This window comes from Emydura macquarii, unplaced genomic scaffold (genome assembly GCF_026122565.2).
Source record: "Emydura macquarii macquarii isolate MOO-44397 ecotype Brisbane River unplaced genomic scaffold, CSIRO-AGI_Emac_v2 contig_3305, whole genome shotgun sequence".
Taxonomy (NCBI): Eukaryota; Metazoa; Chordata; order Testudines; family Chelidae; genus Emydura; species Emydura macquarii.
In genome coordinates this window covers 6,537,782-6,547,981 of record NW_027133442.1, presented here as the reverse complement: position 1 = coordinate 6,547,981, position 10,200 = coordinate 6,537,782, and the positions used below count along the sequence as shown (strand labels likewise).

The following is a 10,200-nucleotide window of genomic DNA, read 5'->3' as shown; positions in this document are numbered from 1 at the left end:
CTTCAAAGAGCCAAAGTGGATAAATGAATGACTCACAGTTCATGCGTGTTCTTATTCTGAGCAAAGGCTATTATGAACTTAAAACCAGAGGGAATCCCCTGGGTGGGATGTGAAGGACTGCTCACCTGTCAGAGCTCGTCCCAGAGTTAGGGTGATCTCTGGTCAGCTTAACACCATGTGTAGGTTTTTTTATTACTTTAATATGTTTTCTCTGTATTGCTTTTATCTTAAGAATAAAAGTGCTTGCTTAGAAAGAGCTGTGTGGTAATTATAATGCTTGGCAGTTAGCCTGTTCTCAGTCTCTGAAGAGGAGGCAAACCAGGCCTGCTAAGGCAGTCTGTCTTGGTGGGAATGTCACAGTATAAACGGGACCTTGCAGTCTGGAAATTCCCTGGTCAGGAGGGAGAGAGATGAGTGTCTCCGCCAAAGAGAGGTGATGGCCAGGGAAGCCTGAGAGCAGGTGCCCTTGCTGGGCCATAGAGGGGGAGGGAATAGAGATGCAGCTGCCCTGCACTGTGACACCTACATTTAAAATGATAGCTGAAGTGCCTGCAGAATTTCCAGCAGATGCAGCAGAAGCCAGGGGCCTCACTACAGAGGACATCTGGCCTTGCTAGTTATTTGCATTGCATTAGCAGCTAGAGTCTCCAGCTGGGGCCCTGTTGGGCTAGGAACTGCACAAAGACAGAGTGAGAAACAGTCCCTGGCTCAAGGAGCTCATGGTCTCAATGGACAAGACAGATAACGGGCGTGAGGGAAATGACAGGCAAAGTGGCTTGCCAAAGGTCATGGAGTAGAGGTAGGAGGAGAATGCAGGTCCCCTGATTCCTAGGCCTGTGCTCTACCCACTAGATCATAGACCCTGAACTAGTTGCTTCCATCATCACTGGTAGACTACAAGTCAGAAAGGATGGGCTCCTCCACTTTCTTTCTGGAACAATCTTCCTGGCAAATACAAATCCTCTCCCTGCCCCAGTTAGCCTCATGGCAGTTCCACAAATGATGCAAGCACTACTCGTACAGCCATTTTATAAAGAATCAATGATGGAAAACCTTGACCTTTCTTTCTCAGTCTCACACTTGCTCTCTCTTTAGGCTAGTGGCACTTTAGAAAAGTTCATTTAAAAAAATAGAACATGGAGTCCGTTTTTCTTTCTTCTCCTCATTCCTAGGGGCTAGCTATAAAAACATTAAACACCTACTTATAATTTATCTGTCCTTATAGGCTAAATATTTCTTGCAGAAACTCATTTTAAAAAGTCATTCTGGCTCCCAGTTTCTCTTTCTTGCCTCTGCGGTATATTAGTGCTTCTCATTTAAAAAAGATGAACTAACTGTTAGTCTAACTTCTCTAGCTAGTCACAGTAATAACTGTAAAAAACAGACTCTTCAGTTCCATTTGTTTCTTCCTTTGTCAGCTAGGAGTTATAATTCCTGCATTTAGAGTGGTAAACTCTCCCGTTTCTCACAGGTGAATACTACCTTACAGCTCAATATGGAGAAAAACATTAGCTTGTCTCACTCAGTAAGCCAGGGTCTGAATGAACTCTCCCCTGCCATCGATTGATGTGGGGGGAGAAGACCTCAGGAGCAGACCATATTTGCATAGACAAACCTATTTTATGTAGGTGATCAGCAGACAGACCTGCCTTGCCATAGTGATTAATTTTGGTTGTTTTGTGTTAAAATTCACATTTGTTTTGAATGCAGGGGTAATGAAATGTTGTTACTCTTACTGTCTGAGTAAAGGATAGTGGAACTATGCTTACTGTGGCCTAACTGAAGGGGTCACCCTAACTAAAACCTCACTTGCAAAGCAGGGGGTAGTGATGCCAAATGCAACACGTAAGTGAAAGTTAGGTAGAGGTTTGAGGATTCTTGTTAAAGAATGTTAGGTGTAATTTTTCTTCTTGGGTTTGAAGATAGAAGTGGTTAAACTCAACTTAGAGTTGTTTCTGCTCTGCAATTATAAAAAGTGAAATTGTTGATGAGAAGGTATCTATTTCTAGGGTTGAGCTTTAGAACTGTTGTAGAAATGGTACTGTGGTGAAAGACACTCAGAGGCTGCAGCAGTGAGATTCTATACTATCTTCTGAAATCCCTCAGAGCTGAAGTTGCTAAGTGGTGGAACCTCAGAACAAGCATAGGCAGAGATAGCAGCAGCAGAGGCTTTGTTTTGACCCCCTTTACAGGGGTGGGAGATGAACTCCCGTGAATGTGCTCTGGAATTCTGGGACTTTGCTGACTTCAGACAACTTGGAATTCTGGGACTTCGCTAACTTCAGACAACAAATGGTGAGTTGGATACAGCAGAGGAAAAGGGGGAGGGGTGTGTTAAAGAGACATTCTTATGTTGGACTCTCCCACCACATGGAGGGAAACTGAGACAAAGGACTACAGCTCAAGGTACCATGGGGCAGGTGTTTACTTATGGTTTGATTACTTTTGATTCACTATTTTGGTATTTTCCCAAATCAATAGTGAGTTCCCTCTCTCTCTTAATAAAAGACATTTTGTTTTACACACACTCAGTGCTTGTAAATGGGAAAGTATTGCCTCTTAGTAGTACCCAGGGGTAGTGTTCAGTTTTTCCAGATTTCTTGGTGGGAACTCAAGCCAGTTCTGTTCCGTAATGTTAAGAGGAACCCCTATATATTGAGCCCAGCCTTTGTTGCTGGCAACGCCACCTGCCAGAAGGGTTGTATCTCTATAGATGACCCGAAAACACTTTGAGCTATGATTTTCAGTCTTCCACATGTCATTGCACAAAGGTTTTTATGTGGGAGAAGTGGAGTAGCCAAAGCCCATGCAACATGATTATGAAGATTATTCTGTAAAAAGAAATTGCAATTCAGGCATGACTCATACAGCAAAATGTCCCACCCATAGTATTATCTAGAACTAGTTGATATATTAAAATTAAGTGCCAAGATATTTTGGCCAACCCCCCACCACAAAATATTTAAGCAGAAAACCAAAGTATTTTAACTTGGGAATGCTGCAATGGTGTCTCACTGGAGTTGTAGTCCAGGTGCCTCATGCTCCCATTCCCCTCTGGGCTCCCTGGTCAAATTACATCTCCCATGATGCACTATGGTTTCCCCTCTTGGCTAGGGGAGACACAGATCATGGGCATCCATGGCTGAGGTGCATCATGGGAGCTGTAGTCTGTTTGGAAGCCTAGCCCAAAGAGAATGGAGACATGAAACAACTGAAGTACAAGTCTGCTATTTTGTTCTGCCTGTTTTCAGGGAAAGAGAACTTTGTACATTCTTTGTCAATAAACAGCATTGCACCAAAAATACCTGACTTCAACATCAATTTCTCCTCCTAACAGGGCCGTGCAGGTAATTTCTGAATATTGGCTACTGCTCAGGTCAAAAAGGGGTAACATGATTTTTAAAAGCTGATCTTTTTATAAACCAATCTTACCATATGGGAGTGGGGGAGTGTATGATTCATGGGTTTTGAATGCTTGGGTTTGTGATCCTGCAGAGAAAGAACATCTTATTATAAGGTAACAAAGCAGTAGTTAATGATAAGCAAATAAGCAATTTAGCTGAGGTTAGTCCTGCTCTGAGCAGGGGGTTGGACTAGATGGCCTCCTGAGGTTCTTTCCAACTCTATGATTCTAACACGATGCAGCAAACTTGAGGCCTGAAATGTACTTCACAAAATATGCATCAGCTTTGCACACATGGGAACCAGTGGCACATAACCTAAGTGGGTCATTAGTACATAGCTCAGTCCTTCTCTAAGCAACCTTTTAACTGCCACTGAGACAACTTCCCTTTCAGTTCTTTTGATTATGTTGGCACAAAACTTTCCTCATGGGAAAGAAATAAAAACAACAAAAAGCCTGGAATTCTTGACCAGATCTAGCTCCAAAACAGCTGAGTAGGGGCCAGAGCTGAAGTCTGGCATTCTTTAAAATGGAGGAAAATTAACTAAATAAAAACGCTAACCCCCAGAGAATACTGAAATAAATCAATCCCTTGTAAAGCCTTCCAGGCAGAATCTGCATGAGCAGCACCATGCAGGTGTTTCAAGATAACATTAAACAATGAGTCAGCAGTTCAGTGTCCTTGTAAAGGCATCCCCATGCCGTGGTACCTCACAGTCACATATAGATTGTACATGAGAAAATGCAGCAGCCTGGGTGGAGGTTATTAGCACATAAACTGTGTAGATGCCTTCATGCTCTTCTACATTATAAATTCATTTGATCTGTTATATAGAAAAATTCCTTGTAATTTCTTAGCAGTTTAGGCTGAGATTTTCAAAGATTTGGATGTGCAATTCCTATTAAAATTGATGGGAACAGGGCATACAAATCTCTTGGAATCAGCTCTAAAAATCCTCAGGGTGAAATCCTGGTTCTACTGATTTCAATGGGAATTTTACCATTGACTTCAATGGGGCTAGAATTTCATCCTCAGCCTTTATCCCTTTGACCTCAATTTAGCAAAGAATTTCAGCAAATGCTTCAATCGAAGTATGTGTTTAAATCGGATTGAAGTTAATGGACTGACGCACCTGCTTCAAGTTAGGCATGTGTGGAAGTGCTTTGCAGGGAATTCTCTCTTGAGTTTTTAACAGCTGCCTTCAATTGCTCCTGCACAGTCTGACATCTGGGCACATATGAATCCAACCCCGGAGATTGAGGCTTCCCCTGACAGCCTTCACCCTGCTTGGCTGCGGTCTTTTTCGTGCCACTTGTGGCAGTACACCTGAGGTATTTCGTCTTGCTTCCCTTCATATCTATAGTTTTCCAGCTTTTCCTAGTGCATTAGATCATGGCAAAGTTGGCATTTGCCTGTGGGCTGAGCTGCTGTGCTGTAGAGGGAGGATTCTAGTGCACCTGTGGGTGTACTGTGACACTAAGGGAACGTCTATGTTGCAATTAAAAACCCACAGCACCCCATCTTGACCCCCATGGGTCAAGAGACCTAGGCTCATGGGGCTCTCAGTATAGATGTGTGGGCTCAGGCTAGAGCACGGGCTCTGGAACCTTTCCTCTCATGGGGTTACAGAGCCCAGGCTTCGCCCAGAGCCCGCACATCTACATTGAGAGTTTTAGCCCCACAGCCTGAGCCCCACGAGCCCAAGTTAGCTGTCTTGGGCCAGTGCGGCTGTACAGCAGATCTTCGATTCCAGAGTAGTCTTAACCTAAGGGCCAGGCTCCCATCTAGGCACTAAAATAAGTGGCCAGAATGTCAAACAAGGCAGCTCATTCCTTGCTGCTGGTACAAACAGCTTCCCTCTCTTGCCAAAGCAGGAGGCACGCACCTCAGCTTCCTTTCACAGTCACCTCCCTCCCTCCTACCCCTTTGGGCAGAGCCATGCCCTTGCATACCACACACGGACCCAGCCAGCACATGCACTCTGGGGCAATCTCTGGGGTCAAAGCTAGTGCTGATGGCAGCGGTCACAAATGCGAATGATTTTCTGGAATATCACACTCAGTGGGAAGTTATGATGCATAGAGAATGCAGTACCATGATGTGTGTCTCAGATACCCAGAACCCTGACTTCTAAGCACTAGATCAAATTAAGAAGCAGAGTCCATTCCAAAAGGGCATTGCTATTTATGGCAGAAATGCCAACCCTCCCTAGTTTGTAGCAGTGCTCCTGATTTTTTACATGGAATTACAGAGCTACTAGTTCAGGCTTACATCTATTGACATACCTATATATTTTATGGTGCGTGTGCGTGTCACTCACCACCGAACCCAGCAGATAGTGCCGTGGCTGCTCGGGGGTACCAAGAGGAATTTTGAATGTGCCAGCAGGGCTCACATGGGGCAGTTAGAGGGCAGGACGCAGACTGGGGAATGGGCAGTGAATCCAGCTGTGCCTCAACACATTGTGTCTCCTGTCAGACCTTCCCTGCACAGTCTGCAGGGGAGAAGAAGCCAGAGGGGCAGGAGGCAGTGGCAGAGGAGGGAGACCAGGAGGAGGATAACCCTGGGAAGGAGTCGCTGAGGTAACTAAGGGCCCTACACTGCAGTGGAGGGTAGCTTTCCTAGAGAAGCTCCTCCCCTTCTTCCTATTTGGGGTGGAGGTCATGAGCACAACACAATGGAGTCCAGGGGCCCAGCACCCCCCACCTTTCCCCCTTGGCTATAGACAGGAGGGGCAGGGGGAAAGGTCCCGATTTCTCCATGTCTCTGCCATGGGTGAAGGCGAGACTGCAGGCCTGTTCAGGTTTGAATGGTGCTACTTGCAGGGAGTGTTCTTGAGAGCCAGGCATCTTACAGAGCCGAGTCTTGTGCTCAGACTGAAACACCGGCAGCTTCGGGCGTGTCTCCTCTGACGACAAGTCCCATCGGCCAGATGCTGTTACCGATAATGCGGCAGTTTGAAAGTGGCACGCTCCATCTTTGTTGTTCAGTTGGAGCCTGAACAGGGTCATGGAGGGCGAGGTCCCAGCCCTTTCAGTGCTCAGTAGATGAAGTGTATGAGCATGAGACGCTCTGCGCTGGCACGGTTAATCCACCTCTGTGAGAGGTGGTAGCAACTCTCCTGTCCACATAGTGCTGTCTGCACTGGTGTCTAGGTCGGTATGAGCACGTTGCTCAGGGGTGTGGATTTTTCACAACACTGAGTGATGTAGTTATACTGAAATAACACTGTAGTGTAGCCCTGCACCTTGATTTTGAATTCTGCTCTGAAATAAATGGGGAGCCAGGAGAGCTGGTGAGCCCAAGTCTGATACATTGCTGCTGGTGGGGCCCTAATAACCGCACTCTCTCTGTGGCAATTTCATTTCACTTCAGGTAGAGAGAATTGCAGCCATGTACCCCCGTGGTGATGACGGCCTGGCTCCCAGTGGCTGTGTCCTCATCTGAGAGGACTCTCCAAGCTGGGGAGTTCACGTGGAAGTTGGTGCGATTATTCTGTACAAAAGTGACTCAGAATCCCAAACTGTTTATCATTTCAGACATTTGAAATTGCAGTGTCCTTCCAGTATCTTGTGAAATAGATCTGACCTGACTTGTGAATGCTCTCTTGCTAATTCCCTCACGTAATGCAACATGACCAATACAAGTTGTCATCAGATGATATATGGGACATGTCAAACGAGTAGAGGTATTTGAAAAGAATGTCCTACACTGGACATACTTTAAAACAGTGCTCCTAGGCAACTCAAAGGCAGCGTGCTCTCGTGGATAGAGTATTGGACTGGGAGTCAGGAGGTTTGGATTATAGTTCCTGATCTGAACATGACCTTGGACAAGTAACGGCCCCTCTCTCCTGTCTTCTTCTTATCTGTCCCGCCTGTTTATAGTTGAGAGCTCTTCAAGGCCGGGTGTGCCCCTTGCCATATGGCTGAGCAGTGCCTACTGCAATTGGGCCCTGATCTCAGTTGCAGCTGCTAGATGATACTAGAATTATATTGTCTTTAGGAAAGTGTATATTAGGCTAAATATTTCCTGCTCCCATCATGGTGTGCCTTTATCCCTTCCTCCCATTACTTAGCTAGAAGTCGTGCTGATTGGCAGCTGGCTTTATGGCCAGATGTCTGTAGGATTTAACAAGCAAAGTTTACCCCTTCATGTGCAGGAGGAAAGGCCAATGGCTGCGTAGCTCTGTGAGACTGGAACTGGAAGAGAAGCCACCCTGGGAAGCTCTACAGGTGGTTCTGATTCACACTGGGCTGATGGATTTTCTAAGAGGAAATTTCACTTGCCTCCTTTCCCAACAGTTTCTGGAAAGGAAACCAAAAAAGAGCAAGATAACAAATGTTGCTGCCTGGCATCTAATCCCTCTGCACAGGCCTGCACTCAGATGCCCCTTGAAGACTGCTGGCACATCTGAACTCTTTCCTTTCCATGTAAGCCCAAACGCATTTCCATTGTGTCACACTTCTGAACACGCGTGCGTGTGCACAGTAAGCTGTATTCGCCGCCAGCAGGGAAGAGGGAATCAAAGTGTAACAGTCCAGAAGACCAGAAAAAGCAAAGTCTGTCTGTGTTTTCTGAAGGCTGTTATATCCCTGTGCTGTTTTACGCTGGAGGCGTGATGCCCAGGACAAGGTCTGCTGATGCTCACTGGGTAAGGATCCCCTTCTGGGCACCTGTTTGGCAAGGCCTGGAGACCTAGGCACAGCTTTTAGAAATCAAGATAAAAACTCCAACTAATCCCCTCACACTTTGTGCTGAGATGCAGGCCTGCATCAGCTGGTGATGAACCTCCACAGGCAACAGTGGCTGCCTTGCTGAAATCGTTACCGTTGTGTGGTTTTCGATCAAGGAAGGCTTCAAACACGGGCTGACACTGAGGGGTTCGCAGCACAGCTCAGGAGGAGGGTCCAGAGGCAGCACGCATACAGCTTTGACTTCCCTTATTCTTGGTCTGGCTGAACGCTGGCCAGTCCCACAGTCCCTTTAGACTGCTCTAAATTGCACTGGTTGCCAATGGCTTTTCTAATGGGAGTATTGTCTTGTGATGGAGGCACTGTGGCCAGGATTCAGAAGAGCTGGCTTCAGTCCCCTGCTATGCACAGACTTCCTGGGTGACCTCGGAGAAATCACTTATTCTCTCTCTGCCTCAGTTTCGCCTCTGTCAAACAGGGGCAGCAATTCTTCCTGTCTCTGTCTTGTCTACTCAGACTGTAACCTTCTCAAGGCAAGGGCTGTTTCTTATCACAGCACCCAGACCCATGAGGCCTTGACCTCAATCAGCGCTGCTCTAATACAAATAATTAACCTAATTCCAGCAGATGGGGCTCGTTGGGGGGCAGGAAGGTCCCTTCCTTGCCCATTTATCTACAGCTCCTGCAGGAAGGGCAGGTGGCGTTGGTCTCTGTCCCTTGGGGATCTCTCTACACTAGGGAGATCCTGCTGGCAATGGCGACACCTGCGGTAGCACCCTTTGTGCTGGTAGCCTAGCACACGGCAGTCTGCATGCAGCAGGGAATCGGGGCCTGTTATTCCAAAGCCCCTTTTCCTTCCGCTCCCCGGGATCCTAGTGCAAGGGGCTGATAGGAGCCACAGAAATGCAAGCTCTGGCTGGGTTCAGCTTCTGCTGTGAGCTCAGCGGAGCCTGGGGGAGAATGACACGCAGCCCTGCCCAAGCCGGGACTTGTGCTATGTCCAGCAGCTTTCCCCTGCCCACCACAAGGCTCCCCGTTCAGGGTCCCGAGGGATGAGGACTGCATAACAGAAGGGGTGTCTGTGGTGTTGGAGGGTGCAGCATGGGGGGGCTTTTCCCCACTGTACCGTTCCTCTCCACCATGCACCGCAGAGGACACATGCCCTGACAGAAGGAGCCCCTCGCTCCCCGGACCCTATCCATCATGGATTCTAGCACCAGGAACAGCCCTCCCCAGAGTCCCAGGGAGTGGTGCTGGTGCCATAGTGACTCCTCCATTGCCACGCAAAGCCTAAGAGACCCATGCACTCAGACAGGAAGCATGGCCCAGTGGTTAGGGCACTTGCCTTGGACTCAGGAGAGCTGGAGGTCAACTCCCTGCCTTGACACAGACTTCCTGTGCGACTTTGGGCAAGTGACTTAGGCTCGCTGTGCCTCAGTTTCCCCTCTGCACAATGGGGATAATAGCATTGCCCTACCTCCCATGGGTGTTGTGAGAGTCTTTCATTTACCTACCATCAGGTGCTCGGACATTGGAATAATGGGGGCCAGATAGGCACCTAAGATAAATAGACTTTGTGAGCGCTTCTCTCTCTTTCGGTCTCTCTCTCCCAGGGAGTATCTGTCCCACTGTGCCATGACTAGGCTGGCATCTATCCAACTGCTGCAGTCACTTTCCACTGCACTGCCGACTGATGAATACAGTGTTTGAAAATATTTGCAGCAGGCATTTATTCTGAATGGGCTCTACAGCCTGCATGCCCCATTATTCTGTTTCACGCCTTTGCTCATTACCCGTGATTGTAAAATCGCTCTTTTCCGAGAGCTCAGTGGCATGTAGCAAAATGTGCTGATTGGAGTCATTCAGGGGTCTCTTTCCCATGAATAAGTTTCCATATTTTCCTGCCAGCTTTTAAAGGAATGAGAGGAAAATGTGCTATGCAGAATCGAAATGGTACAGTCAAATGAAAATGCCACCTCTGGCTGTAGGACAGCTGCAATTCAGAATTAAAAAAACCTCAGAACCTTACATCATCTTTTGATTTTTCTCTCCTTCTTCCTAAACCTGGTTGCCCCTCGTAGGCTTTATGACACAGCTTTCTA

The 10,200-nt window shown here is 47.2% G+C and overlaps 1 long non-coding RNA gene across 1 annotated transcript; it reads left to right on the top strand.

Moving 5' to 3' along the window:
• The first annotated feature begins 1,872 nt into the window (after positions 1-1,872).
• LOC137143227 (uncharacterized) lies at positions 1,873-6,996 on the top strand. Its single transcript, XR_010917129.1, has 4 exons — positions 1,873-2,295; positions 4,624-4,735; positions 5,883-5,986; positions 6,780-6,996. It is a non-coding gene; the product is annotated as an uncharacterized lncRNA (long non-coding RNA).
• Positions 6,997-10,200: the final 3,204 nt, after the last annotated feature.